We start from the raw sequence: 26,027 nt of genomic DNA, 5'->3' as shown, positions 1-26,027 counted from the left end.
ACCTGTCCCAAGGAAAAATTAAAGCTATGGCAGAAAAAGCTGTGTAAATGAGGCGCGAAGGAAACTCTCAGATACAGCACAGCTGGGGAGAGAGCAAGGCAGGGAAAATGAAAAGTATATAGAGTTGAAAGTGAACCAGAACAGCCCACAAACTGGAAAATGTATCAATGCTTCCAGCATAAAAAATGAGCATAACAAGTAGTCATAAAACGAGTATTGCCTCTCTGTAAACAACCGTAACTATGGATGAACCTTGGAGGTTTGGATACTTCTTCCAAACTTACTTGAATTCTATGCCTCTCCTTACTCTGTAAAACTAGGCCAGATATAATTCAAGGACAGGCTTCTTTATAAGAGTCTGTATTTCTGCTTCTGGTTGTGACCAGAAATACCAAGAGAACATTGTGTGATATTTTTGCAACTGGTCACTGAAACCAGAAATGAATAGAAGTCACCCAAACAGTTCAGATACCTAAAAAGTCCAAATATTAACTCTACACAGGAACCAGTCAAAAAAACTAATTGATTTTGATAACTGGACAAAGGCTTGGAGATATGGTTTATTATTTTTATTCACATTCCCTTAAGGTGCTAGGCTGAGTCTTGGGAGAGCCAGGTACAATTTCCTGCTCTACCATAGACTTCCTGAGTGACTCTGGACTAGTCATTCAGTCACTTTGTGCCTTGGTTTCACATCTGAAAACAGGACTAGTAGTAATGCCCCACCTTAGTGGGGTGCTGAGAGTAAGAATATACTAAAGATTGTAAGGGGGTTTGATACTATAGTAATGGGGGAGAATCCTAAGACAGAAAACTAATCCCTAGACGGATTTCATCAAAAAAATCAAAGCACACATATTTTTAGGGACCTCATGGAATTTAAAAGCCTCACAAGGTGGTGGCTTAACAGTCACATCTGGAGAGCTACAGGGGCATATCATGAAGACAGTTTTACACCACTTTTGTGCATCATCCCATTTCTGAGGCCAAGTCAGTCCCCTCACCCTCCAACACTTATTAGAGTTCTTCCAAGTTGCACCAACACGTAAGTTATGCCACCTGAGAAGCACTGGGCTTTCTAAACACATTTCTTCACTGATGCAAGTTACCCACAACATATCCCCTAAACTGAAGGAGTGGAAGATGGGGTTGGAAACAGGTTCATTAAACCACCTTGAGACATCCCCATGCTAAGGGAAACCTCAGCTGGTTGTTTAAACTAGCTCTCTGCATCTTTTGTACGGAGAATATTAAAGGGACCAGAGTGAGAACCAGGATCCAGGTCTTAGAGTTAAGTTTAATTAAGATGTGGTTTGTCAGTATAAAAACTGCCATCACTCCTAATTCTCTGTATGACATGCAAAATCCTGAACCTATTGAAGTCAATGAGAGTTTTACTATTTGACTTCAATAGGTCCAGATTTTCACCAGATGTTTCTAACAAAGCTCAGTAAGCCAACTACAATCTTTCTTTCCCTTCTACTCTAGCTCACATTCAGGTCAACCAGTCTGGTACAAGACAGTGTGCATTTATGGTACACTAGACATCATTTAACAAAAAAATGAGGAAAGTATATATTATTAAGGTCATGAACCAACCCGACAAAAGCAAAGAAATTACTGACAAAATTTTTGTAGACTTTTTCCTGCATAAACAGTCCAGGATCACATCCCCTAATGGTATTTAATTATATACTTCTGCAGCATTAAAGGACTGATAGCATTTCATTAAACAAGCTAAAAGTTTTTATCTTAAGTACTATAATTTTTCAGTCAGTCTACTCTCTTCAGCCAAGTAGTATATCTTGTTGAAAAATGTCATATTTTATCATCACATCTGCACTGATACTGTTGAGACACACCAGGAGTTCTGTTTCTGGCTGTATTATCAGTGAATCCTACCATGATAGGCAAAAGAATAAAAAGGTCAGCTGCAGACAAGGCAACTGTTGCATTTGATGGGTTTACTGAATTAACAATATATGTGTGCAGTTGCTACTAATATCCTACTGAGCATCTCCATTGCAAATGGTAAGCTAAGACTGACAGATGATAGGACAAAGAGAAACAAGAAGAACATTTATTATTGTATGTTATATATTTGGGCCAAGATTTTTCCGAAATGACAGCCTAAAGTTAAGCTCCTCAATCTATACCTGGATGTTTAAACAAACTGCATTAGTATAAAAATATTGAGGACCTAGCAGTTTCTACTGAATTAAATGGGCTTTGGGAGGTATTTAGGACTTTGAAAGGTAAATATATGGTCAGGTAATTAAAGACTATATAAAGGAAGAGACCAGATTAAAGTTATGCAACAGCTACACCATTTTCTGAGTTTTGAATGCCTCAGTTCACAACCCTAACATATTTTTTGGTATGGATTGTCTTATAGTTTCTTTGTTGAAAAGGAAAAAAAAAGATAAAAGAAATACATTTCTTCATCTTTAATTATTTGCTACTTATCTTTTAATTATTTGCTGCTGAAGTAGAATATCATGCAGCATGGCACTCAACATTCTGGCCCCATGAGCTGTATGAATGGCATGGGACCAGTCCACAGGCCAGATCCAGCATGGGGTTGGCAGCCAGGATGCATCTGTGGCATAACCCCGTACATCATTCCAGTCCCAAATGCTGGATTAGGTGGTGGTGTGGCTCAGTGTGCAGGCACAATCTGACACTTTTTGTTCTGGGTAACGGGTTTATATGTGGGAATTGGAGGGTCAGCTGACACCAGCCAGCCACTCAAGTGATAGGGAATGGGCAGAGTGATAGGTTCTACTGGAAGCTTCACACCAACTTGGACCAGCATGGGCAGCTAGCTATGGGGTGGTAGGCAAAGTGGTGACCATGCTGTCAGACCAAGGCCCCAGGTTCAAGGCTGCAGCCTGACATGTATTCTATACCAAGGGCATAAAGGCACGCTTCCTACAACTGTTTCTTTTCAATCACTGATTCCCCAGAGTTTCAGGCGCTCTGAGGAAGGAAAAGGGGAGTTTCAAGCACTCTAGGAAGGAGAACTGGATACAGAATGTATCCAACACATCTAAAAGAACTCCAAATACGGGAAAATAACTTCTTTCCTTCAAAGGCTTGTCCATATGGGTATTCTACCAAGGATGATACCTCCTGAAGGTAGGTTTCAGAGAAGTGAAGTGAAGTGAAGTGAAGGGCTGATTTGCCACACCCTTTTGACTCTATGTGGTTATGGACCCCTTGTGGCAAGAAATAGTAGACTTCTACATCACCATCTCTTGCTTCTTGCTTTTCAGTCTAGTGGTTGCAAGAATCTCTTTTTTGTGTGGCCAGGGGTCCCTCACTTTAGAAGTTTCTGCAAAGTCACACTGCTATATGGAGCATATTAAATATGCTTTAATAGACATATTTCAGAGGCGACAACAAAAGTCCCTTGGGCTCAAGTGTAATGGTTTGTCTAGCTTAATGTAGCCCAGGATCCAATTAGACCATCCTTGGGAAGAAATTCCGGTGTCTTCCAGCTATGGAAACAAACAGCCAAGGAGACTTCTGGGAAGGCACAGTTCTCCACAGGCAAAAGGTCAAAACTCTTCATGTCCAGCATAAAAATGCTTCACCTCCCAAAGAGTGAGATTTGGAATGAAAAATAGCGGATGAATTTTCTGGCTAAGATGAAATTCCATGACAATACTGGGTATACATGTGGACCAAATCTGCCCATTATGACAAAACGCTGAACTTGGGGGATGCCACCACCATTGCTATCTTGATGTAACTGGCCTCATAGGCAGATGGAGCAAGTTGGCAGGTGACCACTAGTTCAAGGAAAAGCAAAGATCCGGTTTCAACCCCACTGAGGGACAGGATCTTGTACCAGGGGGTCACCTCAGTCAAGCTGTTAGTCAATATTGCTGGGTAGGGGAAGAAAGATTGACTCTTCATAGGTGGGTGGCAAAATGAAGGAGCAGATAAGTATATTTTGGCAGAGCTGACTGACTGGTCACCATGCTTCAGCTCAACCAAGTAATCAAAGACTCTGAGAATTGAGGTTTTATGGGGAGAAAGAGCTCTTGCATGGCATCAGGTCAAAACTCTAGTTTTGCCAGGCAAATTAATCTAGTATAGCCTTTTTATGAACAAGGTTGACTCTGATGTGTCCTCCTCCTGTTCTGTGACAGCATGTTTAGGGGCAACTGTAAAATCTTTAAATCCTCCTTGGCATAACACAAGGCTGATTCAGCCGGGCAGATTCATGGAATTAGAGAAATGAGGGAAGCATGTAAATGTGAACTGCTGAGACAGGTGATCATGATCTCTGAAATCACTCCTGGAGTGGGGACCTCTGGCCACAAAGAAAAAGATCCTTGCTGCCACTAGGCTGAAGACCTACAAGCATGAGGTGGTGATACAGAGGTTTACTATTTCTTGCCACAGGGGTTCCATAATCATGCTGAGACAAAAGGATACTGCAACTGGAACTGCAGTCATCCTCAGAGTCAAAAGAAGAATTATACAAGGAGACCTAATTTGGCAGTGGCAACTGACCTGGAATTAAGGACGATTTCTTAATCAGCCCCAGACCTAGACCAAAAGGGCAGTGGGGACCAGAAGAGTAGTGGGGCACTCTAATTCAAGCTGGACAGATGGGTCATTCTATGCACTGAACCAAGGCGGAATCACAACAAACAGGAGAAGTGTGCGTGGGATATGACTAGATGATAGAAGCCTTCAGAGTTGGATTGTGCTCAGCACAGCAGCTGGTGTTGGTAATGAAACACTAAGTGCCAGCGTTGACAGTGGTGCTTCAGCACTAGTTTGTATGATGGTGTGAGAGGGGAAGCTGGGGAGTGCATAGAGCATTTTTCTGGAGAAAGCAATGCCAACAGTTAAGAGTGGGGAGGAAAATGGAGGTTCAGCTATAGAGAAGCCATGTGACACAAGCCAAGGAATTCCATTTCTCATTGAAAACAACTGAGACTGGAAGAAAATAATAATAAAAACTAAAATAAAGCTAACTAAATATAGAAAAGAAAAAAGGGTACTAAAAAGATGCATATGAATGACAGCTGTAAGCCAAGCATTTGGTCTGGAAAAGACTGCAGGGGTTCATTGGAAGCCAAGACAACTGAAAAAAACTGAGGCGCTGCACTGTTTTCATGACCTCAGCATGGAACATGAAGAGAAGCCACATGCATGTTTTCTGTACAGTTATTGCTAGGTTAAAAATTCTCCAAGCTTAAATACTTGAGACACATGTGTGCACACACCAGAATGTACACATGGACAAGGAGAAAAAAAGCCAAAGAACATTAATGAAGTCATAAACCACTTAAGAAAATCCAGCACACATACGTAAAACACATTTTAAAACCTTATGATGGAAAAACAACAGGTAATTTTTACCAGAACAACAAGGGATTCTTCTGCAGCTACTGACTACTAATTGGACAGCATGCCAAATGATTTTATTTTTAATGCAAGACAGTTATTTCTTCCATTTTTTTTTCAAATTTTTAAAAGTAATAAATATAATATAAAATCTATGGAAAAAAATTCTACCAAGTATCAGCCAGGGATTTCAGAGGCTGTAAAAAAAAAAAATACAGAAGTACTGAAAATGACCTCTAAAATAGAAATGTATATATAAACTTACTGCTAAATCTTCGTCCTACCACCCACACATCCAGACAAGTGTGAACGTGCAGCATGGGTGCCACAGACCCATCTGCAGCAACACACACAGTACATGCAGGCATGCCCTGCATTGCTACCTTGCAGTGCAGGGGGGCTTTTTGACCCCAGGAGATCCTGGCCAGCCTCTGGTTTTGGGCAGCATGTGCTGCCACCATGTGCGCCACCCAAAACCAGAGCCTGGCCAGCCTGAGCAATGCTGCAGCTGCTGGCTAGACTCCCAGCTGCAGGACTGCTGCAGCTCTCTAAGGCCCCCATAATCCCAGGTAAGGCTGCTAGGGTCAGCACAGCTGTTGGCCCCAGCCTCCCTTACCCCACCGGCAGTAACCTGCCGCATGCTAGAGCATGCATGGCATGGGCATTCCCCAGGGACAAGGAGCAGAGGCACAAGATGTGCTGCTGCTGCTCATCCCTGGGGAAATGAACGGCCCACACTCATCTGGACACAGCCATTGATGTCTATAGGAGTTTTGCCACTGACACAAAGGCTAGAGGTTCACCTTCAGTGCTGTTTTATGCTCTGCAACTAACAAAAGTAAAAAATGATAATTTCATATAAATAATAACCTGCACTTAATACAATGAGTATTCACACACATGCTACCAACCGACAAACTTCAACAGTTTTGGGGAATGCATTTATAGAAGAAATACATATACATCACATACTTATCTGAAAATTTCTGAACTTTCTTCCAGTAAAAACAGGTTCTTTTTGTTTTGTTATCTCAAATTAGAAGATTTTCTGATATCAGGCTCACCAAAAATACCAGAAGCATGTTTAAATTCCTGCTACCTCACTAACCCTAAAAGAAATTTGGTAGACTAACTACTTCAGTTCTCCTGGAATAACTTTACACCTCTCATCTCCACACACAAAATTATACATATTTGTGTCACTGTTAAGATTAGGCTTTAAAGCCTTTCACTCTTCCAGTTTCAAGAACTGTGGGACAAACTTACATAGCAAATGGCTATCTTCCTTCTACTGACTGTATAGTCAAACTGTCATCTTTCCAAGGACGGGGAAGGCGGGGTGGGGGGCACTGAAGAAATAACCTTCTTCTATTCGCATGTGAAAAACCCAGACTTTCTGAAAATTCTGGCATCCCACATTTTGCCTAGCACACATGTGCCTGTCACAATGAGCTACTAAGAATGCATGTACAATGGGCACTTGGGATCCATCAGTCTTTCCATACCATACCATCAGAAGTTCAGCTCTCCGAAATAGATACTGCTCTTCTTGCTGTAGTTTGACATTTTGTCTTCTCATTGCAAACAAAGATTACCAAATTCTCTTGAATATTGAGAAGCAGTTTAGCTCTAGTCTAAATGAAGATTACTACTAGCCTTGGTAGCAACCCACTCCCACCCCCAATACATCTTTGAACCTTTCTTGCATCATTAATTCCTAGGTACATAAATCTTGCTGCACAGCAACAGCTTCTATGCCACTATTCCTAAAGGGTCTGACCCCAATTTCTCCACGCTTGTTCAGTGAAAATTTCTAAGAGTGATCACCATTATTACAGTCTTCATTGCTCCTGGCAGTTTTCTCCTGTGGCACCAGTCAAAGTTTTTTGAGGTTTTTTGTTTGTTTTGGTTTGTTTCAATCTGGAGGTCTGGCCCAATAATTTCCCAATCAAAAAAAGATTAAGATAGAGCTAGTTCTAAATCCAGGTTCCAATAAATGCAAAGTTGCATTTCTGAGCACCCAGCTTTTGTTTTCTTCTTTGAGGATAAAAAAGGAATGAAAAATAGTTGTGAGTGGAAAAACTATACAATGTTTTCCAGTGTGGTGACTTTAAGTCTCACACATGAGAGAGCAAACTATGATCTCGGAGTACAAATTCCATTAAGAATTATTTTATTTATGACACTGTGTTTTCAGTCCACAGAATTAGCCACTTCATTTTGTGACTAAGAACCTTGTTACATGGTACTTTTGGGTGGCTCCTGGAGCTCTTAACACCTGGATTGTCCGCACATTAACACCAAAAAATAGTTTTAAGCACTCGTTATGAGGCTTAAAGTGACGCCACTCCAGGGCAGGATTATCTTTGATCCCTGTTACCCAACTCATGTTACACTAAGGTTTAGCCTAGAGTGGCTAAACCTTAGTGTAAACAACCCCTTCCTCCCAACCCCGCTGGCCCAGGTTGGGCCCACTGCCCCCCCACACCCTCCCCAGCACCCCAGATCTCCACTTATTGCACCTCCCCACTTCTCTCTCCCATTTACTTGTGTCTGCCCATACTGTCTGTCTGAGGGGTTAACCTGCCTACCCATCTGTTTCCACCACCACTGCTGCTCTCTGGGTGGGCTCAGCTTAGAGAAGAGCAGCAGCTAGGCAGACAGGTTAACCCTTCCCTGCCTGCTTTCCTGGGACAGTAAGCACAGGCAGCCAAAAGTGAGTGGGAGGGAAGAAGGGAGAGAGGGGTACCCCAAGAGCCAGAAGGGGGATCCCTGGGGATGGGGAGGAACCAGGGGAGCCCTGGAGGGCAGAGGAAAAGCCCAGAATGGAGAGGAGATTCTTACCTTTCAGTCCTCCAGGCTCCTGCTGGCCTAAAGTTTGACTTCCCCAAATTCGACCTAGCATTGACACTGATCAAAATTTGTGCAGTTCACAGTATAAGGTGTAAGAAGGCCCTAAGAATAACCAATGCACTGAGAGCTAACCTACATTACCATTTAGCTACTGAATGGTTTTAATACTTTTTTTTCAAAGATGCAACTGGATTAAAAAAAGGAAACTTTTCTTGTGTCACCTCATTAAGTATACCAGAAAACATAACATAAATGAATATACTGTGTATTTTGTTTTTAAGAGATGGCCTTCATCCGTTGGTAATGTACAAAAATGCTTGAATTCATAGGCAATGACACACAAAATTGCCTTATTTCATTACACTGCTGCCAATGCTGCACCTCCTGATGTTTAGAAAACTGCTGTGAGCACATTCTTTTACTCCTGCCAGTGCATATTGTAGTAAGATCAACAGTTGCATCTTGGTGGTGCTCACTGCCAAGACAATACTTCTCAATCCCAAATGCTCTGAAAATATAATAATAACAGTGATTAACTAATGTTCTACAAAGACAGGAAACAGAAGTAGGTGATTTGTATTAAACTGCAAAGGCAGTTAAACTGCAAACAGCAATCTTTTTTCACTCATAATACTGTATGTTACCAAAATAATTTTCCTCTAAAAATATTGTAAGCTTTCTTGTAAAGTAAGAGAATACATATACCGGTAGTTTTCTCTGAGGGTTGTTTCTGATCTTTCCTCTACCTTCTTCACCTCCATTCAAACATATTGCAAACCACTTATCATGCATCCTCTGACATGTTTTCTTTTTTTTAAAAAAAGTATCAATCATAGCATGGTCCACACAATTTAGAATAGTTAATTAAAACTGCAAAGATTCAAATGGAAACATTTTAATGGGCATAAGGACAGACAAACCAAAGACTGTGTGTGAAGACAGCCTATTCAGTATGTGTTGTCATAAAAAAAATACAACAAAACTCTTTGGACACCATCCATTTCCCTCCTTATATCAATAACTCCAGTGACTCACAAATCTGTATCAGTGATTCTGGTGCATTATTTTAGGGCTTGCTTATTTTAGTAGCAAAAAGACTGGCTACATATTTATATTCAATTATTTTTTCTCTCATGAGCAGCCTCTGCTTGGGAACGGTTTCACTTGCAGCCTCCATCAATTGATTTTTATTAATTTTCCAAATCAGCCAATATTGCAACAGTTAATCCACAACATTATTCCAAACTCTATTGTACTTCATCTTAGACAAATATTATACAAAAGCAAAACTCTCCACTAGAATTTGTACAAACCTATGGGTCCAGAGAAGGGAACTAAGAACATAATTCTTATTGTTTGTGCTGCACTGGCCTGACCTTACAAAGAGAAGTGTACACATAGATTGCAGCACTTTCATGAAACTACTGAGCTGTGGAGTGCTTAGTATAGGTACACGACTCCCTTAGGAACATAAGGGTAATAGTACTAAATCATTTTGTATCTGAATATTATTATATTTTAGGTTCCCATGCTTTAAATTCAAATTCTGCCTTCAGATGCACATACAGCATCCTGCTGATGGCTCTGGACGTTATACATACATGTTCAAGGGCAGAGTGTGTCACTTGAGACATCACTGTTGCTTCTTGAAATTATCTAAGTGCCTGTTCTGTCTCAATTCGCATTCAGTAAGCATCATTAACTAAGTATGATGTGGTACTCTCACCCCAAGAAACCACTCCCTCCAAGCCCACCTCTTAGCTGAAATGCTTTAAAGGACAAGAACTCTTAAAAAAAAAAAAAACATTTTTAAAAAATACTACTAGCATTAAGCAACTACCCTCCATGTATAGTGGCAATTTCAGATACCATGGATCCAGCCACTGGCTGGATGCACCCAGCTTCTGCCTATATGTAAATGAAAAGTGGTATGCGTATTTATTTTTACTCTACATTAAGCTTAGTTTCTAACCACCAAAAATAGCTATCTAACTTTTCTAGAAGTGTTCACTTTATCTAGAAAAACTATATTTTAATCAAGCCTTAGGCAAAGCAAATGAATTTATTATAAAAACAAACTACTTTAAAAATTCAAATCTTGGTTTATTAAGAAATATAATAAAGACTTTTATGTAGTTTAGTATGCAAGAGTTAGATTGCTTGACCTCCCTTTTAATGACTTAATTAGCTGTACTAAAGCCCAGCTGGGCCTCTGCTGACAACATAGCTAGATATTTCAATCAAGCAGTGTTATGGAGAATAAGTAATAAATGCTACCTTGTCGCCATACAGTCCCAAACCAGAGTGCATGCTGGTAATGCTAAATTTGATCAGTATGCCTCATATTTCAATTAGTCGTGGTCTGAATCACTAAAACTGTGTAATGTGTATGAATTCCTGATATCAGATACAGAGCTACAGGCTCCCACAGTTAGAACCCATTGAGTTTGCTTTTATTAGCAGCCAATTAATGGCCAAAATCTGCATTGCTTTTAAAATTTATAACCTCTATTCCAGCTGCATCCATGGCTCCCAGTATACTGTATACAATCAGATCCATATCACTGTCGCAAGTCAAACAGCTGCAAACTGTATTCTGTCTGCAGAACTGAAAAATCCTTCTATACAGAAGCTTTTTTTTTAACCTCTTAGAAGTTCTTTTCAAAGTCCGGCAGCACTAGTCACTTTGCGACAATGAGCGATTTAATACAGAAAGAAAGAAATCTACACCAAGGTAACCTCTAGGGATGTGCTAGGTTTTCAAACGAATGAAACCCTATCACTTTGGCACAGCACAAGGGCAAGCAAAGCCACTTCTCCTGACCAAGGCTAAGAAAATATAAACATATAAAACCCGACCCTCATTGGAAATTAACCCATTGCAGTCTAGAGAGAATCATGAAAAGATCCGCCAATGCAAATATTAATATTGTAAACTAAATTTCACAAATTAGAACCATTAAAAATTGTAATCTTGAGACCAGAGCTCCAAAAAAAAGCCTATCATAGGGAAAAGAAGAAACTCATTCCTGTTTTCCCCAAAAATGGTTCAATGAATGCCTCAAGATTTCTAGACATTATTTTTAGGAACAAGTCTCTGTTTCTGTTACATGATATTGCAGGAAACTTTGATGTGATCAGATTCAGACACAAGCATAGCAACTTTATGCATTGCTAATGTCATATCATAGAGCTTTATGATAAAGGCAGATTTGACATCTGAAATTATGCCTTTTTTAAGAAGTAATTTACCATATATAACAATGTCCAGATCTAGAACATGTTTTAGACATGCAATATTACTGTGTTACCTGAGACAAACATGAGTTGTTTCTGTCCTCCCTTGCTCCTTGCCCCCTACCATTAACCAAAATGTTACTTGTGTTATTTTAAATTCAGCAATGTGGGTAGCGTACAACAGATAAGAGTATTCACCTGGGTAAGTATCTCAGTTCTGTATACAAGAGTGTGAAAAAAGCACTTCACCAACAGTAATACACGGCAATAAAAATGTTGTACTTGGATAATACAAACTGCTGTCATGGCTATTTAAAAGACAATAAAATCCTATTTTACAAAATTCAACCACTAATAACCAGCATTCTTTCTAACTGCTTAAATACTACAGTAAGACTCATAATGCCACTGTGAAATCATAAGCTAGTACTTCAAAGGTGTTCTATCTGTTACAAATTTAATCTTCCCTGGTATGTCACAACTCATTTCATCCCAGCAGCTTTGAGATGCAGCATAGCAGCATTTTTGTTGTCCTAGACAACCTGAACCAAACTGTTAAATACCTGTCTGATGCCTAAGAATGATCACAATAATAATGCCTATGGGATTTACAATAACAACTACCCTGAAAATCAGCAATCTTGCTGTTCCAGCGGGTTAAAAAAAAGAGAAGGAACATGTGGATCCCCCCTCCCCCCCTATATTGCAAGTATTTTACACGTCAAATAAGGAAAAAAAACACTTTATATAAAACTTTATATACAAATGTATATATACCATACTAGATAGGAAGACATGTCCATATTGCGATCTTAATTATTTTCTCACTTATATCAGGATAAATTAGGAGGAACCTGATGGAAATCAGTGGAATTATTCTACAATTCCAACAAAATTCTACAAAATTAAGGACAGTGCCTATGCTGAATCTCACATTTACATCTATTATACATAATATGTCTATTACATGTATACAAATATGTATATTGGCATATACATAGACACAAACATTTTTACATGATATGTGCTTACACCCCACATGAAATCCTATTTCAAGATTTTTTCACCGCTGTGTTTGAGACAGAATAACAAAATGCATGGATGTGCATGGACATGTACATTTATTTCTGCTCAGCTTAATTCTCTCCACCATGGTATCAGTGATAAAGCTTCCTGAAAATTGGAGTAAAAGATGTCATTGAGAGACAGAACAAAGCCATTTTGCTTAAAATATGACTTGAAAACACACTCTCTTCCAAAGTATGCGGATCTCCAGAAATGTGTGTGCGCATGATGAAGGACCATTCTAAGAGAGATGCGTTTTAGTAAAAAATGAACTAAAAATATTTTCTGCCATCTGAAAAAGGAAATAATTAAAAATAATTTTGGAAACAAGATTCTACCAAATTTAGCTACAATAACGTGTGTATGTCTGTGAGACCACTTAATCGTGGGGCCAATGAGTATCCCTTAGGCTTTTGAGTTTTTACACATATTTCAGGAAAAAAAAATCAGAAAAAAAGAATACAGCACTCAAGAGCATCAAATGGATTTGTGATTCTCTCTGGAGAACTCTTGGTCCTTACAAACATATGAATGGAATATGCTGATTGTATACATATATAATCAACATAATCCATGTTTTGAAATACAATCTGCAAACAATACTACAAAGTGAAGACTGGCATGTATTTTATGCATTGTAGAAAACATTTTTCATTTAACAAAAAATTGAGCCGATTTAAGTAGACACGTAAAAAACATTTATTTAATATTTTGCAGTCACTTTGTTTTAAAATACAATGTACAGAATGAGCTAAAACACAACAGAATGAAAACTGCATTTACATACATACTGAAAAAGAAAAAAGAAATACACTGATGATTTACTTGTATATTCTTATTTTACTGTGCTTAAAATAGTGGGCTTATTTACATACTCTCAAGGTAAAAAATTAAAATATTCTCATTGACTAATATAGATGTTTTGGTACTGAGACATTGAAACAAGGATCTATTATAAAGGTGATACTTAAATTAAAAGGTGTTTGGACCCTACAAATTCAGTAGATGGTTTATTCTTGATATAACAACAATCACTGTTAATCTATCGTCTAAATCCATGAAAGGAATAATTAGGGAGCATATTATAGATCAGACACTAGAATAAGGGATACAGCAGACATGAAATGCATTGAAATATGGGGTCATACACAGGAATAAATATAGTTTAAACATTAAGTATGTTTGCTAAGCCCCACCTTCATTCATGTTCATATGCATACACAAGAATACATACATGAAAATCAAAGGACAGAATATCATATAAACACTAATATCTTTATAGTACAGATAGATTTTATGGATTTTTTCATTTGGGGAGGGGCAGCATAAATATCTCCTATGTATATATTGTGTTAAAAAATTATGCAGGCAACTAAAGAAGTGTGTTTGGGGGAAACTTATTAAGAAAAGGTACACACAACAAATGCCATAATTTCAGTATAACCTGAAGGGGTACAAGGTAATATACACATTCATTAGGGATGTCCATGTGCAACTCACTCATGGCTTGACTTTGTTCTGCCATTCATGAATTATGCAGTTATTTCTAACTCTGGAAAATGAAAATGAATTATGATGCCCACTAGTCCATATTATTTCTCTAAATATATGCATTTTAACATTCAGGTTTTAATTTTGTTTGTAGGCAGCTGTGAGTATACACACTTCACTCATATTTACAGCTATCCTATTGTATGTCTCAATACACGTACAACACAAACTGCACATATACATACTTGTAAACAATTTTCTCCACTCTTTTTCTTCCTCTCCTCCCCCATTCAGTACATTTATTTCTCCTTATATATTCACATGAAGCTCAATAAAACTGAAACAGATCCAGTTTAAATAGTGTCCATACAGCCACCAACACCTGCTCCAATCCTGAGAACACTTTGGTCAGTTTTGTGGCTATTAAACCCTGGTTCTTTCCAACACTGAACAGAAATTGTATTGGGATTTTTGTTTCTAATTGTACGTTAGGATTTTGGCTTAAAATTGTACCCACTATTTTTAACAGTATTTATTCTTTCCCAGCATGGTCTTAATATACCACTATAATGCTGATGTTTGGAATTTTAGTAAGTATGCCATTAAACCTGCATGTACAAGATTGATTATATTACTGTTCTGCAAGTGAGTTTTTAATTACTGTTGTATCTAACATATAGGTTTGGAATTTAAAACACACAGAGAACCTGGTCTGTCTTTGACTGTTAAAGCTGCAAGATTTATAGATTTTAAGGTCAGGAGGGACTGTTGTGATCATCTGAGGACTCAGGAGCTGGAATCCGTAGTCCTTGCTCAAACACAGATCCCACTGAACCCAGGGCACAATTCTCTCTGGATTTCAGGATGAGGCCCCTCAATTCTGGGAAGAAACTTCAATACAGAAATTTCTCATAATCTGCATGTTACTCAGAATGCCTTGGTCATTAAAATGCAATTCTAGTATGCATTTCTGGATAATTATTTGTGATATGGCATACAATAGGGATTCCTAGTGTTTAAATTATGCCTAACGTATACAGAATTGTACTTTTTGAAGTAATCCTTTGTAATAAAACAGAATGCATTTTGTCAGATAACTGGGTTTTTAACTGTGCTGTAATAAAGGTGCTTAAAAATGTTGCCTCAGGCAACTAAACCAGGATTTCACTTCTTGAGGAAAACCAAAGTAAAATAAAAATTTTCCCACACTGCAGAATCTAGTCATTAATTTTAGTGTAGGCAGTCAGACATGCACGCCAATGTTTTCACTGAGTAAATGTGCAGTTTAACTATTATATTTTCTGCAGCTAAAGATAATTCATACCAAAGATTTGCCTTTTAATTTCAGCTAGTTTATCAGAGCTAAACACAGCACTATTACATATCTATTTCATTGATTGTGATAACGTTACTAAAGTCAGCAACTTTGCTGTTGTTCCTACTGTTTGTGTATGTTCATACACAAAGATGTAGATGCATTTTATGCATTTTTTCATGTTTCTCTTAATATAATAAAGCTAAACTGCTCCATACAATACTTTCAGTAGAATGTCCTTTGCGGTTACAATTTTTAAAAATACACTTTTGTCTACCGTATATTTAGTTCTCCTTAATTGTAATGTATTTTGAACATTGGATTTGAGAAAAACAGTTAACATTGTAAAAGCAAGAAAATGTGTATGATATACAAATATGTACACATGTACATAAACATGTGACAGTTAACAAGGTAGTTCTCTGATTTCAATCCTATTTAGCCACTTGCATCTAAAGATACGTATTTCTCTGCAGCTGCCTTATGCAGCGAATGGCATTTACAATAAGAAGCACTACCGCTGATAAAATGTAAATGAAGAGAACTACTAACTCTATAACAACTATCTAAAAAAGTAGACATCGATATAAAAATAAGGGGAAGAGGGAAAGGTTCAGAAACTGTTTTGTGATAAACACGGATTAATTCCTTCCAGCTGAAGTTCAAATACATGCAGCTTTCTCAGCTATAAAAGTAAAGCATAGCTAGAATGTGCTAATCAGTGACATATGCCTATTATGTGCTAGTTTTCTTTAACATTTTTTCCAAATCAATGAATACACTATATTTGAGAATAATTCAGGATAAAACAACATTTCATTACCATGCAGCACATTCACTTATATCATAAATGAGGTGTGACCAGCAGAAGGCAGTGTTACAATAAATATATATGCTACTGCTCATTTACAAGCCAGTTTGAAATTGAGAATAAAGTTTTGCTAACTTTTCACAATACAACTACTGTTTTCCCTAGGCACTTAATTCCAAAACTAGCCTGTCCGTGAAAATAATCTTACAGGAGTAGTTTAAACACTTTGGAACCAATTTCTTTTGTATTACATTGTTTTTACTTTAAAAGTTATCCCATTCAAGTTTTATTGCATAGCATTTTATCTTAAGTTCATCAGAGAATTGTATTCACACTTACCATTTTAACACAGCACTATGCTGAGCAGTGTCCTCATGAAACAGGACTCACACTGTTGAGGAGACAGGCATTGCCGCCACAGCAGTTTAGCTTACATAATTCATTTCAAGAACGCTTCTAACATCATTTCTTATTAACCTTTACTGGTTTGATCATCATTTGGTAGAACAGGATCTGGTATTCTCTTAGTGGAACTACTGTAGGTATAATAAGACATACTTTTAATTAAATCTCTCTCAAATGTACAAGTAATAAAATCATTTAGCATGTGTTAGTATACAAAATCTGTTGAATGCCTCTCCAAGTTTACAAAATCCATGTTAAAGGAACCGGCATTGCAAAAAAAATGTTACAGCATATGTTTGGATTTCTGTATTTCAAAGTCCTGACTACTTTATCTGAATTACAGATTTAGAGCTTTGTTATGTGTGATAGTTATGATAATATGATCACTAAAGGCACAGAGACAGGGAGATTCAAATCCCTTTGAAAATCCCTTTCTCTATTTCCTACAGCTGCTGCTGGAGTTTAATATCTGATAGAATGATGAAAAAGAACAGGCCAAACTCCAGTTTTAATAAAAATTTTAACAGGTCTACATATAGTTATGAAAAATGTTATTTGCAATGCCAATCTTTAATAAAATTTTCTTAAACCAAAGAAAATTCCCTATGGGAAACCTGATATGAATGTGTTTTTCATATGTACTATTTAAGGCTGTTTAAAGGTTATGAAAGTGACTAGTAAAATAAGTTCTATCACAGCACAACAAAATCCTATATGCAGTCTCACTTTTGCATTTAATCAAATAAGTAAGCAAGACCTTCAATTTTTCATGTTAGTTCTAAAACAAATATTTTCAGTTTGCATGAAAACTTTTCCTTAAGTTAGCAGCTATAATTCTTGTATTAGCCTCAAATGGGGTTACCTCATCACAAATTCATTTCACAGCCATAAAAGTATTCCTATTGAAACTTTTTCAGAAATATTACAATTTATGCATGACATAAAGAAATATTTTGCATTTTTAATGATATAATCCATGGGAGGCATGCTTTAATCATCAAATATTTAATTTATGACCAATAGTTATATTTACATAGAGCCAAATAATGCCAAATTGAATCTCCAGGATATCATGTTTAAACTTTCAAAACTTATATGCAGTGCCTTAAATAAATTCAAAGTATGAGTTGTTATATTCAGTAACACTTTATATAGGCAGTATTGTTCTTTGTCACAGTAGTGACACCTGTAAGTTAAAGAATATCTTATGCCCTAACGTATGCTCTATTTAAAAGGCCAGTCCTTAGGAATACAGGACAAAAACTGCACTGAAAATCAATTTAACCTTAAATTTCTACAACAGAAGAAAAATGATACATGTGCTGCTCCAAATATTTTTAACACAAAGAACAGGTTCTGTTATAAACTTTCTAAAGCATGTGTCCTGTCATTACTACTAATGATCTTGCTATGACCAGTGTGGAACTTTTTTCGGTACATGCTCTACAGGCTTTCCACTCTCAACCCTTTCATTGTTTTTCATAAATCTGTGATTAGCAAAGCTCATCTGAGAGCGAGAGCTCTGAACATATTGTGTACATAATACTGTCTCCTTATGAAATGCAACTGATTTCTCTTATAAATGCATGGCAGTCATGTGTTTGAAGATGGTGTGCCCACCCTACAAAGCAAATGATCTTTACTTCATTCCTAATTCTACATCAATGGTAAGGAAATAGAAATTCTTTTTACTAATAACTTATTCCTGAAGAGAGTTTAAGCAAAAAAAAAAGGGGGGGAATTATAATTATTCTAAAAGTTGGTCTACGGCCATCTGCATGTTCTGCTTAAGCATGTGACATGGAATAAATACAACCCAAATTGGAATTCTCAGGCATATTTTAAGATTTATCTAACTAATGAACACTTACAATGTCCAAGTTACAAAGTACATAAATTTTACTATTGAAACTAGGACCAGCACATTCCAAACACACATCTAAATTAACACAATCAAATCATGTTATTTAACGTAATCTCCCACTATACCTTTACATATTATCCTCCTCTTTATTTTAAGATTTTTGTGAGGTTCATATTTCCTGTGACCTTAAGTAGGGGATTTGGAAAATTTTGGAGGAATAAAGGTAACAAGTATGTATGAAAGAATAATTTATTGCTGTGACCATTTTGTCCTCTGATTTCTGTTTTGGGATTATAGTGGATTATCTCTGTCCAAAACCTATTTTTCATATCCCCATGGAAATAACTTGACAAATTCACAAACAGGAAAGTAAAATAAAGAGATCTAATCAATTCTGAATTTCAAAAATTTAAGCTCTAACCTCTTTGACTGCAATTCTTGTAATACAGCATTTTCTCAAATATATGGCCTGCAGATGGCAAAGCATTTTAAAGTGCTACAGCAAAACTCTTTCAGCATGCATTTACTTTTAGATTTTAAAATGTTTTTAATATTGTGTTAAAATAGCTCCATTTGTCTATATACTCATACAAATGTCCACATAATTACATATTTAAGAAATGACTTAAAGCAAAATAATTAAGCAAAATAAGTAAAATGGAGACGTAAAAAAAAACTGAGATTAAAATTATTGTAACTTCTTATAATTTGTTCATTAAAGTGAAAGTGTTGCTCCATCAATGACACTTTTTTATTTCTGGGAAAACAGAACATTTATTATAAATCAGCATTTAATTTCAACTATCAAGAAGAGAAAATAGCATAGAAATTCAATTAACCTATATACACTATTTTTCCTTAAGAATTAACATGTTGATATAGCTGACTCAGTTGTATACTGCTGAAAGGTTAGATTAATTTTAGCCAAACTATCAAAAATATTGAATTCTGAATAATTCTACAAATATATTTAAAGCATTGTTCTATTAAGAACTTTTTATTAACACTCTTTAGTCCTGCTGTAAAAAGATAGCAGATTTATGCTGTCAGTTGTCAAGAATATATGACTAGTAGTAAGCAAATTCTTGTACTATAAGTTGATCCTTTATGACATTAAAATTCATTAGAAAAGAAAGGAGGACATCTGTATTCAAGCTCCCTACTGGGAGTCACAGCCAAAAAATATTTTTAAAAGCATTTAATGAATATTAGACAAACATTACTTTACTTTATTACAATGATAAAGAACATAAATTAAATACTGTAAAACTGGAAGTAGTGATTCCATACAAAATATTATCACTCTATTTTTAGTCAAAATTATTTAATCATTTTGATGAGAAAATGTACAATTCTATTTGTTTTAGTGCATGTGAGACAATGAATATGCACCCTTGAAGCCAAACATTCATCTGTCTTTAAATACATTAAAATACTGCATTTTAAATGGGTACATTACCACTTTACTTTTTATGACTTTTTTGCATATTCCTAATTCTTAGCAAGCCATGCAGTTGAGCATGTGTGTATCACTGTTTCAGGAGATAAATAACTTAAAATCTCAGGGAAAGCCATAGTAACAATCTGGTAATTCATGATTGCTCCTTTTATTACCAGGAAACTCGATTTAGGAATACAAAAATTATTTACAATTTCTCATTCTTAAACTGCATTTATGATAAAGTTTCCATAGCAACCATCAAGAGTACTGTTAAACTCCAAGATCTATCCAAAATAGCCCCCAAACCATCTGTGAAATTTAAGTGAATAATTTGTTACAGAAGTTTCTCAAAAGTAACAACAGAATGAAAATAGTCACATTTCAGTTGCTCAATTCTTTAAGCTAGGTTACCTCTTCCAACTAAGGACCATATGTACCATTTTGGGTAGAAAGTACATGGTCAATTTTGTGCACTACTGCAATCTAAATAATACATACATAATTCCAGTTAATATGAACTTCTTTATAAAGGCAATGAGAAAAAAAAAGATATTACTATGAAGATCCTATTTTTATTTCATATTAATTACTGCCATTATTTTTGCTTGGCTATGATTTGTAGTTTATCATAAAGTATGATTATCAATGCCCATGCTCCAGCAACCTGTTCTGTGCCAGAAATGATTTTTTCCCATCCTTTAGAAAACAAAGTTATTTCCTTTTATTATCTTCAATATTCTCTTTTTAATGCTATACAAGAATTTATATAAAAATGAGAGACCCCATCTTTAAGGGCGCCACCGCTTCAAATAAAGTCTACCCCATACAGGATTGGGACCTTGATAAAGAAATAAAGATGATGAAACCTTAACCCTTTACTTGATCTTTACCTGGGTAAAACTGTATAGTTTTGATCAGAAGATTCATACAAACATGGACAGAGAAAGGATTTCAGGACAAACAATACTGAAACTGTATTTTTCTGAACCCCTGACAGGAGGAAATGTTTATGAATTCTGAAGTGTACATTTCTGGAACCTAAAAATCTATTTTTAATATCTATCTCTGTAACATGGGCCTTATCCGAGTCCCACTGAAATCAGTGACTTCATAAGCGTTAGAACTGTGTTATCTACTTATTCAGGGGCCTCATCAACTTGGATGAAACTTGTATGAAAGCTCATGCTTAATAAGTACTGCATTACTGCTTTAAGACATGGAACAAAAAATGAGTTCATCCAAAGATTTTTTAAAAAGCAAACCTTTGGCAGAAGATGTTTCCAAATAGTCCCATTCATTTAATTCATTCAAGTAAAAATACCCACATGAGTAAAATTCCTCAGGCATTTACATGTCTGCAAATTTATTCCCAAGTTTTACGCTGCATAATTACAAGTCTTACCTTGTATAACTATGTATGCGTGAATCTGTACACACCTGGGTAATATACAAAACACACACACGCACACATACATAGAGCTACACAGACTATGGCACTATATCTAAGTTTGAAAAATGGGTGTTATAATTTTAAGCACTTTGGAAATGAATATCTGGATCTCTATTGCAAGCACTTACTAGTGTTCATAACTATACTCATGTGAGACTCTGGAACAACTCACGGAGGTAAAATTACAAAAATGGGTAAGTGCTTAAAGGTTCAAGGACCTAAAATTGTTAATGCCACACAAGTCCTGTACAAGTGTTATATTAAATCTCCATCCTGCAAAAACTTCCAATAGGTGTGCTTAGTTTTGGAAGCAGCCCTTTTGAAATCAAGTTGCAAGCTCAGTACTAAAAGACTGTGCCCTAAAATGCTTCTTTCTTTCCCATTTATGTTGTTTAGATGCAGGAACCAAGGGAAAGTAAGAATACAAAGAACCCAGTCCTCTGTGTTTACTTTTATGATTGAAAATCAGTTTGAAGCCATCAACTGCCCTAAACAGATACTCCAGCTGAGCCTATGTTCTCTCCACATATGATGAAGACCATTACAAAATAAAAAAAATGAAAAGAAAAAAGAAGAGAATTCATAATAGAAATAATCCTTTCAGTCAGCTTGTTACTGCCCAGGGCAAAAAGTTACAATCCAATTTCTGAGGGATTATTGATTAAAAAGAACATTTTAAATAAAAAGTAGTAAAGCAAACAAAAAACAATAGGTACAGAAAATCTACTTATTTTAAGAACTCCTTTACCATAATGTCTAATAATGAAAGCAAAGTATGAAACGAGGTCCAAAAGCAGGCAATTTTGCATCAGTGTCCTACCCTGTATCAGCATTTGCTTTATGGAAATTCATCCCTGCTACCTTGGAGTTTAGTTTTTAGTGGACATCTTGTTACCTTTACTCATTAGCCATGCTTATTTGAGGATGCTCCATTGTAATGTTGATGTTGCGCATCACAGTAACCAGTTACACACCACAACATACATGTTGGAATCTTCTTGTATTTCATACCCTTAAAAAGGCAAAAGAAGTGTTTGTTTGTACTGCTGGGTTCTCATTGTAGGTTTTATCTTGGCTCCAAGATCAAATACCAGTCTGCTTAGTTAGTAAATGCAAACCAGAATTAAAATGATTTTCCCAGACAACTTATGTCTTCATATATTTCATCTAAAAGTTTCATCAAGAGGCACATTAGTAATCTCCAAAACAAAAGTAAAACAAAAAGTCCTGAACCCTTTTTCTTTAAGAAATTTTCCTAGCACCTACATAGAACAATGATCAACTCAAGATAATCCAGTGTTTTCGTTTCTAAATTTAGAACACGCTACCACGCCAAACAGGGACAGGATTATCCTTCCATATGAGAAAACAGATACTGTATATTAGGTCAAAAATCTTAAATTCAAATGTGTGCGCGCAATCTTTAAAGTAATTATTTTATTTTAAATTAAAGAATATTAAAGAATTCGTAGGAACAGTAAATAGTGGGGTTGATGCTGTAATGTGAAATCACTTCAAATAAAAAAATGTGGATTCTGAACCAATCACTACATCTGAACAACACAGCATAATGTTTGCGAGGCTTCAAACACAGCAAATTATAGTTGGTTTTAAAGCTAACCTCTTGCTGCATTAAGGCCTGATCCAAAGCTAAATTAAGTCAACTGAAATGCTCTCCATTGACTTTAATGGGCACTTAGAGCAGTATGTACTTTCTCTCTTAAATCTTGATAGTAAATCATAAGCAGCTACCCTGTATATTTCAAATTGAAAAGGACTTGAGTATTCATATCATATATACAGACCATAACCTATTTTTCAATAGCTATGTAAACATGACTTTTACATGCCAATTTCATTACAGTTATCTATCCCACAGCACTGTTTTCTTAAATACACCTAAAGCATCACCTTCCTAATGATTTAATTCATAATATTACTATGTATAAATATGTATATGTATATATGCATGTATATATATTCATTCATTCTTTTAGCATACCCTGGAAAAAATTATTGGATACTAAGAATAGTATAAAGTAGCAAACAGTTATTTTGATGATGACTTTAGGACAGTGATTCTCCACCAGGGTGCCATGGCTTGAGATCCTCTCAAGGGATGGCCCAGGATGCCATGCAATGTTAACATTGCTAGGTGTGCAAACATGATTCACAAGATAAACACAATAATTTCAAGTAAGAACCCAAGGTGTTAAGAAAAAAATTCTGACCCATTATAGTCTTTCTAAGTTCTCTGCAATAGAACTATTACTGTATTATTTTTCATAGTAAAAAATAAGTGAAAACTAAAAGCAAAGGGTCCTTGAGACTAACAAGAAAGACCTTGAGTCCAAGAAGTTTGAGAACCACTGCATTACAATCTTGTGTGCTCAGAAATTAAAACTGTTCCACACCTGTCTAATTCTCTTTTTGCAAGAATCAACAGAGTTTGTAGTTCATCAAAAGTGTATCATTTGAAGAGTAAACATAAATAAAACAGTTCTTATTCTGTATACTTTGTATGTGACTGCACACCATATTCCCCGAGGGCTCATTTTATCTGTACACTACTGTTTGGATTGTTAAACTATAGAGCCCTGGCTCTAAAGGGTTTAGAGATTCTTTACATTTTACTAAATTAGCCCTGCAAATACAATATACTGGAGATGAAATATCTTTGTGGTATCCATAAAAGAACCATAAAAATATTCCTTGGATCTCCAGCTCAGGGCAAATAAAGGAAAGGAAGATCAAGAAAGGGGTTAGCTCACCACACCCTTCTACGATCATATTGCCACAATACACAGGGATTATTTGGGAAGGAGATCCATGGCTGTACACTTTATTTACTGTTCTTCATGTGTGGCAATAGTTTATATTCTGGAATACAAACAGCAAACAGAAATGACAATAATGGGTACTGGCTCTCAAAGAGCACTCACTGTATATTATATACTGCATAATGCAAAATAAATAACCAGATTTAATCATCATAAACTATTTAAGAGGTTTTTGAAAGACCTGTTTAAAAAAATACTATTCTACTCCTTAGAACTTCAAATTAAGGCACTTGTCCTGTCATTTCAAGTTCCACAATTACAGACTTAATATTGATAAATTTATGAGCAGGGGCTTTGGTTTTACGGATAAGTGTAAAATATCTCAATATCAGTGGCTTTCTGCCCTCTTTAAAGTGTATTTCCCTTGTGCTCATCAACCCATACATTTCAAATAAGTGGCTCGAAACATGTCAGAAGGGCTAATCCCCAACAACAAAATTAGAGTAAAGAAGCTTTGTAAGAGAACATACTGCTGTTACCCTAAAAAGCTGTGAACTTGATCCTACAGTTCTCTCAATGCACACAATATTTCTTCACCTTTCTAATTGTTATTTTAAGTACTACTAAAATACACTGAAAACCTAACTTATGGAAGACCCCAACAATGGCCTGTGCTGTATGGAGGACAAGACTCCAATGCAGCTCCCTTGGTCTCTAGATTCAGGTGATAGTTACTCCCCTGCCTATCAGGTACAAAGTAAGACCAGCAGTGGTTAAGCCATTGTGTGTATGCCTTAACTTCTGTTCAGCTTCATGGTAAGGATAAGAAAGAGATGAGTGCTTCTCTAAAGCAATCTCTTTTCCATGAAGTGTCCCTTGTATATGCTAGCTATGCATCTTTCCTTATTCTGGGAAACCCACCCACTTTTGTCTTTAGCTGGGTGAAACAATCTCATTTAGGTGTCTAAATCTATTTAGACACCTAATAGTTGGAATGGAAACTAATCTGCATCTGTAAAGGCAATGGCCCTGTCCACAGACCAACAGGCTCCTTAGGATTGCTGCTGACAGAAGCACTCTGGCATGAACCAGGTGCAAGGTCTTTCCATTGTCTCTCTGCAGCTTGCTCCCTCTCCCACATTTCAAATTAGCCATACCAGTTCAGGTGGATTTGTGGCCATGAGAAACACTGCAGGAGGTCAGAATTTGGTCCTCAAAGCATCCCCTTGCACAATCTCTTTTTTTCTTGGAATCTTTCAGCACATACGCTGCTGCACTGTACGGCTGTCACAGCTGCAGGTGACACTGACTTTTTTTTGTAGTGTGGTGGAAAAAAAAAAATGAAAGGCCCATGGATATCATCTCACTTGGACCTCACCAACATGGAATGCACACAAAAGGCAGAATCTGGCCATAAAATTCAATGCTCAATTCACTATTGCAGTACAGAAAAGCTTTGAGAACTAAATTCTGTTATTGCACAGGCTTCTCTTGCCCCACTACATATAAAAATAAAGGCAGCATTTGGCATTAAATTAAGTTCCAATGTAGCTCAAGTATGATACACTAACGCTGTTAATTAAACTATGAGGAGGCATTACAGAACAAGGACCTACATCACTAGCAAACTGTAGTAGTCCCTGTTAAAGTGGATTTTTTTCACCAGCAAGAAAAAAAAAGTTAAAACATGTATCGAAAAGGCACATGGTTAAATTCTGACAATTTTAATATCTCCTCAGAATGTCTTGAACTTATGACAGGACATAAGAGCTTCTGGACTGTAGTCATTGTATGCAAAAACACCCAGGGGGCGGGGTTGGGGGGATGGCAATTCTCTTTTGGTAAGAAATACATATATTCCAAGGGAAATTTTGGAGTGGATTTTATTGTTTTGAAACAAAGAAAAAAAGATTAACAAAAACAATGGTTATCTACATTTTTCTTTGTT

At 36.4% G+C, this 26,027-nt stretch overlaps 1 long non-coding RNA gene across 1 annotated transcript; it reads right to left on the bottom strand.

The window, feature by feature from the left end:
- Positions 1-8,426: 8,426 nt before the first annotated feature.
- Positions 8,427-25,397, bottom strand: LOC109301082. Its single transcript, XR_002098424.1, has 4 exons — positions 25,237-25,397; positions 22,195-22,311; positions 16,479-16,675; positions 8,427-8,728 (listed from the first exon to the last, which is right to left on the bottom strand). It is a non-coding gene; the product is annotated as an uncharacterized LOC109301082 (long non-coding RNA).
- Between the last annotated feature and the right edge of the window lie 630 nt (positions 25,398-26,027).

Source organism: Gavialis gangeticus, unplaced genomic scaffold (genome assembly GCF_001723915.1).
Source record: "Gavialis gangeticus isolate Ggan-Ray unplaced genomic scaffold, GavGan_comp1, whole genome shotgun sequence".
NCBI lineage: Eukaryota > Metazoa > Chordata > Crocodylia > Gavialidae > Gavialis > Gavialis gangeticus.
Note: the sequence above shows the minus strand (reverse complement) of the source record. Positions and strands in the feature narration are given on the sequence as shown.